A 7734-nucleotide genomic window follows, 5' to 3' on the forward strand; every position below is an offset into this window, starting at 1 on the left:
GGAGGAGGAGGAGGAGAAGAAGAAGAGGAGGAGGAGGAGAGGAGGAGGAGGAGAGGAAGAAGAAGAGGAGGAGGAGGAGGAGGAGAGGAGGAGGAAGAGGAGAAGGAGAAGAGGAGGAGGAGGAGGAGGAGACTGAATTTATACCCCGCTCTTCACACTACCCAAAGAGTCTCAGAGCAGGGTTGTTGTGAGGATAAAATGGAGGAGAGGGGAATGATGCAAGCCGCTTTGGATCCCCGTTGGAGTGAAAGACGGGATATAAATAAAGTAAAAAAAAAATCAATATTAACCAACGCAATAGGATTAGGGTTGCAGAACGAACCCGTGGTCTAAAACCAGAATGGAAGCAAAGCGTGTTGTAATAAAAAGGGAATAACCGTCCCCCTCAAACGCACAAAGAGAGAACTGCTTTCGTGGGTACAACACCCCCCGGTCATGGCAGGTGCGGACAGCCGACGCCGCTCGAGACGGGTACGTACAGAAATCTATTGTCGCCTGTCTAGGCGAAACATCCGAATCTACTCTGTACCGAGTCATATCACTGGTATATCTAGCCAAGGCTGCAAAAAACAAAATCCTTGTCGTGTTTTTTGCGGAACAACAAAGTAGCATGAAATAACTGTGCAAGCTTTAGAGCCCACCACGTCTCCTCATCAGGCTCAATATTACAAGATTTTAACAAAAGACAGGAGGGGCGGAAGGCAGGTCTCTTAGGCCGTGGGGCAGATGTCTATCTCGTCCAAGTCTGCTTCCTCGACTCTCCAGCGATTCAGGCAGAGAAAGGCCTTTCTTCAGGTCTTCCGCCTGGGGAACCTCTAACTCAGGGGTGTCAAACATGCAGCCCGGGGGCCGGATCAGGCCCCTGGAGGGCTTCTATCAGGCCCGCAGTGGAACTGGCCGTCTTCTGCTTCTTCCAGTTCTGCTGCTGCTGCGTCATCGTAGGTTTGCAGCTTACAGACACACACCTGAACAGCATACTCAAGATTGCAACATCACAGACATTTTGATGCAATCATTCAGAGCAAGAGGTGTCCGTTATCAGACATTGTTAAATAAACAAAATATTGCAAGAGTGCCAATGTTTTAAGCATGTTTTTATTTTAAGTAAAAAAAAACCCTTTGTGTTTGTGTCCTTTATAAAGTTTATATCTCCGCTACCTGGCATTACATTTTATGACACACATGGCCCGGCCTGGTAAAGTCTCATTTATGTCAGATCTGGCCCTCATAACAAATGAGTTCGACACCCCTGCTCTAACTGGAGATGCCGAGAACTGAACCTGCGACCTTCTGCATTCCTCTCCCACTGAGACAACAACCCTCAGCTGCAGGGCAACCCAGCGGGCCAATGGACCACTCGCACGGTCGTCCCCCCCTCTCGGCCACAATGTCTGCCCCTTCAGGGAAAAAAAACCCTTTGCAACGCTCCACTTTTGTGCAAAAACCCGGCGGCTTGCTTCCGAACATCCCCCCGGACATATGCTTAATTTTACAGCATCCGGAGAAACTGATGGATTGCCGTCTTTGGGAAGCGCCGCGGCTCCATTAGAGCTTCATTGATTAGGAGGGAAAGCTTTCAAAGAAGGATTGTTATCGAAGGCCAGCAGCGCCCAGCAGCTGCGTCTCGAAAGAGCCGGCCCGACCATTTCCATCTGCAAATTGAAAAGAAGCAGCAGCAGTGGAGGCGGCGGCGGCGCAGAGGCCATGGGTCCAACACAACAGGAAAAATATCCTGCCGTGAAGTGCCAAGCTGCGTTTACGGGAAGGAGGCAAACGGTGTTAAGAGACGCTCCTGTTTGCGAGGAGTCTTGTTCGGCGTTCCCTCTAAGCTGAGCTAGTGTGAGCCAGCTCACCGTTTTTTAGTCTTCGGCTCACACGTTTTTACCTCAGCTCAGGAAGGGTGGCTCCAGAGTAGAGATGTAAAATTTCCGGAAATTTTGAAGCTCGGAAAAAAAACCCGTTCTTTTCCGGGAAAAAACGGAAATTTTCGGAAAAATAGAAAAAATGCTACATTAGCATTTCTTTTGTCTTTTCTAGATTGAAAGTCATTCTGTTACTTTAGGAACATAAAATATGACTATGGACATTTTTACTTGGCATGAAATTATCACAACTAGCATATTAAAAACATAGTGTATCCAAACAATTATTTCAAACAGAATACCCACCCAGATGCAAAAACAAAACTGAAACTTTTTTATTTTCTTCTGACAATCGCACCTCCTAAAGGAAGAAATGCATCTTGTTCTTGCATTGGAGGGTTCAGTTTGTAACCTAGGACTTGCTTGTCCTCAGTGCACAGAAATTAGATCAATCTGATACCACATATATATATATTTTAGAAATGATTTGGAAAATATCTGAATACCTTGTCTTAAAATATTTTATTCATCGTGTTAAAATAAAACGTTCCATAATCAATTTCTTTTTCTTTTTCCAATTTTTCCAATTTTTCGGGAAAAAACAAAAAGGCTTCAGGAAAAAAACGGGGGAAAAATGGTTTTCCCCTGAATTTTTCCGTTTTTTTCCCGGGCCTTCACATCTCTACTCCAGAGCAAACTAATTTATGCAGCAGCCGAATCGCTCGCTCACAACTTTGATGCTAGCAGCTCACAAAGCAGCTTAGAGGGAGCATTGGCTCCTGTTGCTTGTAGAACATGCATACCTCCCCCTTTGTCCTCCCTAGCAAAGAAGGTTCTACCCAAGGGTCTTCCGGATCCAGAGGCTGGATCCATCAGAAGCATGTCTTCCACTGCAGACCTCCAACTCAGGCCTGTAGCCAGGAGTTTGTGGCTCGTGGGGCAAAAAAATAAATTCTCGAGGGGCTGGTGGGGGATGCCATTATTTTACGTCAGCTCCAATCCGCCCCCAAGCCCGATCTCCGGTGGCCAGCCCTCTTCCAGGTTGGCGTAGTGGTTAGGAGCGCGGACTCAAATCTGGGAGGAACCGGGTTTGATTCCCCACTCCTCCACACGCAGCTGCTGGCGTGACCTTGGGTCAGTCACAAGTTACTTCAGAGCTGTTCTCTTCAGGAGCAGTTCTCGAAAGAGCTCTCTCGGCCACACCTACCTCACAGGGTGTCTGTTGCGGGGAGGGGGAGGGGATTGTAAGCCGCTCTGAGACTCCTTCGGGTAGTGAAAGGCGGGGTATAAATCTAATCCCTTCTTCTTCCCTCCCCTCCTGCAAGACTTAAAGGGCCGTTCAGCTGATCGCCAGGGAGCATGTGGCCCGCCGATCAGCTGGAGGGCCTTTTAAATCTTGTAGGAGGAAGGGAGCGGGGCGCACACCACCACCCCGCTTCTTCTCAAAAGCATTTAAAGGATCCCTTTAAATGCTTTTGAGAAGAAGCAGGGGGCCTGTGTGCACCCCCCCCGCGGCTCTTCTCAAAAAATCTTCTTAAAAAAAAACCTTACTCTCTAGCCCTTTAAGGAAGGGGGCAGCGCCCCCAACCCCCCACTGTAGCTATGGGCCAGCTCCCACTCCGCCAGAATGGTGGAGTGGTTAGACTGTGGGAGCCAGGTTCGAATCTCCACTCGTGCCATGGACGTTCGCTGGGTGACTCTGCGCCAGTCTATCAGCCTGATCTTTCTATCGGCTCTTTAACTAGGACGACGCGTCCCACCTGGAATTCTCTACAAGAAAGGTGGGTTCTAGGTGGGCCCAGCGTAGTTATCCTCTGAAGCCTCACTGCTGAAACTATAAAAGGCCTGGATCTAATCGGCGCCTGGGCGGAACACCTCTTGGGAACCCGTGGCTGGCTCCACGATGGAAGAAAGGCAATAAAATAAATAAATCATGAGAAGTTAATAGTCCTTTTCTCCATGCAGACGCCCACAGAAAGGCTGAGGTCTGATGACGGTAATGGGAACCAGCGAGCCCAGAGGAAGAGTGATATATTCATCTCTGGCACGGTAGCACGGCTGAAACCGACTATCCGTTACACCAGAATTTCTTCTTTTTTCTTCTTTTTTAGTGAGAACTTCTAAACTTACCCCTGCCAACCTAGCAGTTCGAAAGCAAGAAATTGCAAGTAGATAAATAGGGACCACTTCGGTGGGAAGGTAACAGCATTCCGTGCGCCTTGGTGTCTAGTCATGCTGGCCACATGACCACGGAAACGTCCTCGGACAGCGCTGGCTCTTCTAAACTTAAGTCCGCTTTTTGGGACTGCCATCTTTCAAAGTGCAAGAGGATTCAGGGGCTGGAGAACTTTCCCTATGGGGAAAGGCTGAAGAGTCCGGGACTTCACTGTTTAGAAAAGAGACGACTCGGGGGGGAGTGTGTGAGAGAGGTTTATACACTTATACATGTGCGCAGGGGTCATTTCATAAAAAAAGAGGTGCAGGAGCTCATTAGCACAACTCATTAGCATAACTCATTTGCATAGGCCACACCCCCTGACATCACCGGAAGTGTGTCAGAAGGCAACACCCACCGCTCAGGCTCCACTGGACTGTTTTGGATTGCTAGCTATTTAGGGGTGGGGGCGTGCAGATCTGTCCTCGCAGAGGAGGGAGAGCTGGTACCTGAATAAAACTTGGCCTGTCCTCGCAGAGGAGGGAGAGCTTGTATCTGAATAAAACTTGGTCTTAAAGGTGCCACTGGACTGTTTTGGATGGGGGGAACAGGGGGGGGGGCCTCTGCAGCTTACCTGGCTGCTTCTTGCGCTGACCGAGGGCTGCTGGGAGCAGGGGGTAGGGCTTGTTGCATGTGCCCGCCCCCTGGGCTCTTTGCTGCCGGAGCTCCGCTCCTGCGCGCTCCTGCTGGAAATGACCCTTGTGCATGGGGTGGACAGAGTGGACAAAGAGAACTTTTTCTCCCTCTCCCAAATGACTAGAACTCAAGGGCATCCAAGGAACCTGATGGTGGCTGACGGGAACCTCCACATTCAGAGGCACTAAGCCTCTGGCATCCCAGTACCAGGAGGCAACATCAGGGGAAGGCCTCATCCTCTATGCCCTGCTGTTGTTCACCCTCCAGAGGAACTGTGTGAGACAGGATGCTGGACTAGATGGGTGGCTGGTCTGATCCAGCAGGGCTCTTCTGATGTTCTTACGAAGGCCTGGGCCTCTCTGCCCTGTTGTTGGCCCTCCAGAGGAACTGGTCGGCCACTGTGTGAGACAGGATGCTGGGCTAGATGGACCACTGGTCTGATCCAGCAGGGCTCTTTCGATGTTCTTACGAAGGCCTCGGCCTCTGTGCCCTGTTGTTGCCTCTCCAGAGGAACTGGTTGGCCACTGTGTGAGACAGGATGCTGGGCTAGATGGACCACTGGTCTGATCCAGCAGGGCTCTTCTGATGTTCTTATGAAGGCCTCGGCCTCTATACCCTGTTGTTGGCCCTCTAGAAGAACTGGTTGGCCACTGTGTGAGACAGGAGGCTGGACTAGATGGACCGCTGGTCTGATCCAGCAGGGCTCTTCTGATGTTCTTATGAAGGCCTCGGCCTCTCTGCCCTGTTGTTGGCCCTCCAGAGGAACTGGTTGGCCCCTGTTTGAGACAGGATGCTGGGCTAGGTGGATCCAGCAGGGCTCCTCTTGTGTTCTCACAGCGGTTCCATGTTACTGCTGTCCTCTCCCCCAACGTCACACGCAGGAATCAGACTTCAGTTCACACAGGTTTCTATTCTACCTCTGTGTTTTTGAAATGTATTAATTCTATTTAAATATGAAATGCAGAGCACAGCACAGGTGTAGCCTGCATTTCGTGGCTGTTTTGCACATCACCCAAAGAAAAGTTTTCAGTCTTGAGACTCAAGTCTGCAGTATCTCTGATCTATGATTTCAGAGTGACTTTGTTTCATTTCGCATGTTAGGCAGATGCATGCCCCGTAGCTACAGTGGGGCTCTTGGGGGCCCCACCCCCTTTCTTAAAGGTACAGCCCCACAAGTATTTCTCCTCTAAATGCTTTTTTCAATCATATTAGAACATTTTCTAAAGGCATGTGCTCTTCTAAGCATTAGTCGTTGACTAATTCCCGCACTGAGCAAGGGGGTTGGAGTAGGTGACCTCTAGGATCCCTTCTAACTCCGTGTCAAGAAACTGGTCTCCATTCAGAGAGTTTTTCTGCCTAAATGTTAGCTTTCTTTCTTTTTTATTAAGAAGATTAATACAACATAACAGCTTATTCAAACATGTCAAAAGAACCAACCCTCACATTACAAGGTTATCCAGAAGGAAATTTAACAACACAACTGAAACCAAACAGTCTGCATAACCATAAACCTTAATTGCCATCTTTTAGCTTGTATACATAAGATTGAAGCCAATACCTCCAACTTCTTGAAATGTTAGCTTTCTTGACCAATGCTCCCTCTAAGCTGTGGAGTCTTGTGAGCAAAAATTCTGCTTTGTGAGCTACTGGCATTAAAGTTGTGAACGATTTGGCTGCTGCATAAATTAGTTTGCTCTGGAGCCATCCTTCCTGAGCGAAGACAAAAATATGTGAGCCAGCGGCTAAAGAAAACTGTGAGCTAGCTCACACTAACTCAGCTTAGAGGGAACACTGTTCTTGACTACAGAAGTCGTCACCCCTCCCCCCACCTGCCGGCTTGTTAGCAGAGTAGTTGCATTGGCTGGCAGAAGTGATTAACTTGCAGCAGCTGAGAACTGTCATCTAACGTTAGTTGGCAGCTTGCAGTTTAGAAATCTACAAGAAGAGGGAGCCATGATACTCGTGGGGGGGGGAGAGAATCCCCCCCAGCTCCCGGAAGCAGAAGGATCTCAGGGCTGAGGAGGAAGCGGCCACAGGTAAGCTCCCCCCCTCCGGCACCGGCAGTGAGGCCTGAGCCACCGGGCCTGCCAAACTTCCCCTCCCCAGCACAAGCTGCAAGGCACCGTTCCCAATGTGTTATCTGCACATGTGCAGGGAACACTTTTTTAACTTTTAGGAGGATTTAAGTATCCCCCATTTAGTTTTTTTAACTTTTCAGATTTTTCTGCACACCTGGGTATTGCCCCCCAAAGTGCCCCCAATGTGTGGATTTAGATATCCGCACAGAAGGGGCATCTTGGCTATTAGTATATAGATGCTCCCATTTCAGAAATGACTGTTAGCTGGTTTTGTGTACTGCTCAGTTCACATTCACATTTCTCCATATTTTTAATTTTTTATTTATTTATACCCTGCTTTTCTCTAATGAGAGCCCATAGCAGCTTACATCATTGCCCTCTCCTCCATTTTATCCTCACAACAGCCCTGTGAGATAGGTTAAGCTAGAAACTGTGACTGGCCAAAAATCACCAAGCGAGCTTCCACAGCACGAGCAGAGTTTCAAACCTGTGTCTTCCAGATACTAATCCAACACTCTTAACCACGACACCAAACTTGGTCTCCACACTGGCTCTCCATATAATTTTGTACCAACATATATGACCACATACATCAAACTTATTTATTTTTGTACTTTTTAAAATGCCTCAATAAATGGCAGGCAGATGCTGACACTTGACCTAGTAGTCTTATTACATATATCAAAAGATGCAATTTATCTGATTACAGAGTCTGCTATAGCAACTAAAAATTAATCGATATCTTTCTTTAAGAGTTTCAACACCTGCCAAGCTGAATGGTCAGCATGTACATTTGTTGCTATCCTCAATCACTTCATCTGTACTCTAAATTAAACTGAGTTAAGAGGAAATATTAACTGTTCCTCATTAAGGCAGCCACACAGGTCGCTCGCCCATACCTCCAACTCCATGCAAAACTGAAGACAGTCAATTAGTTAATAGC

This window comes from Gekko japonicus, unplaced genomic scaffold, assembly GCF_001447785.1.
Source record: "Gekko japonicus isolate JY-2015 unplaced genomic scaffold, Gekko_japonicus_V1.1 scaffold4045, whole genome shotgun sequence".
In the NCBI taxonomy this organism is placed as follows: domain Eukaryota; kingdom Metazoa; phylum Chordata; class Lepidosauria; order Squamata; family Gekkonidae; genus Gekko; species Gekko japonicus.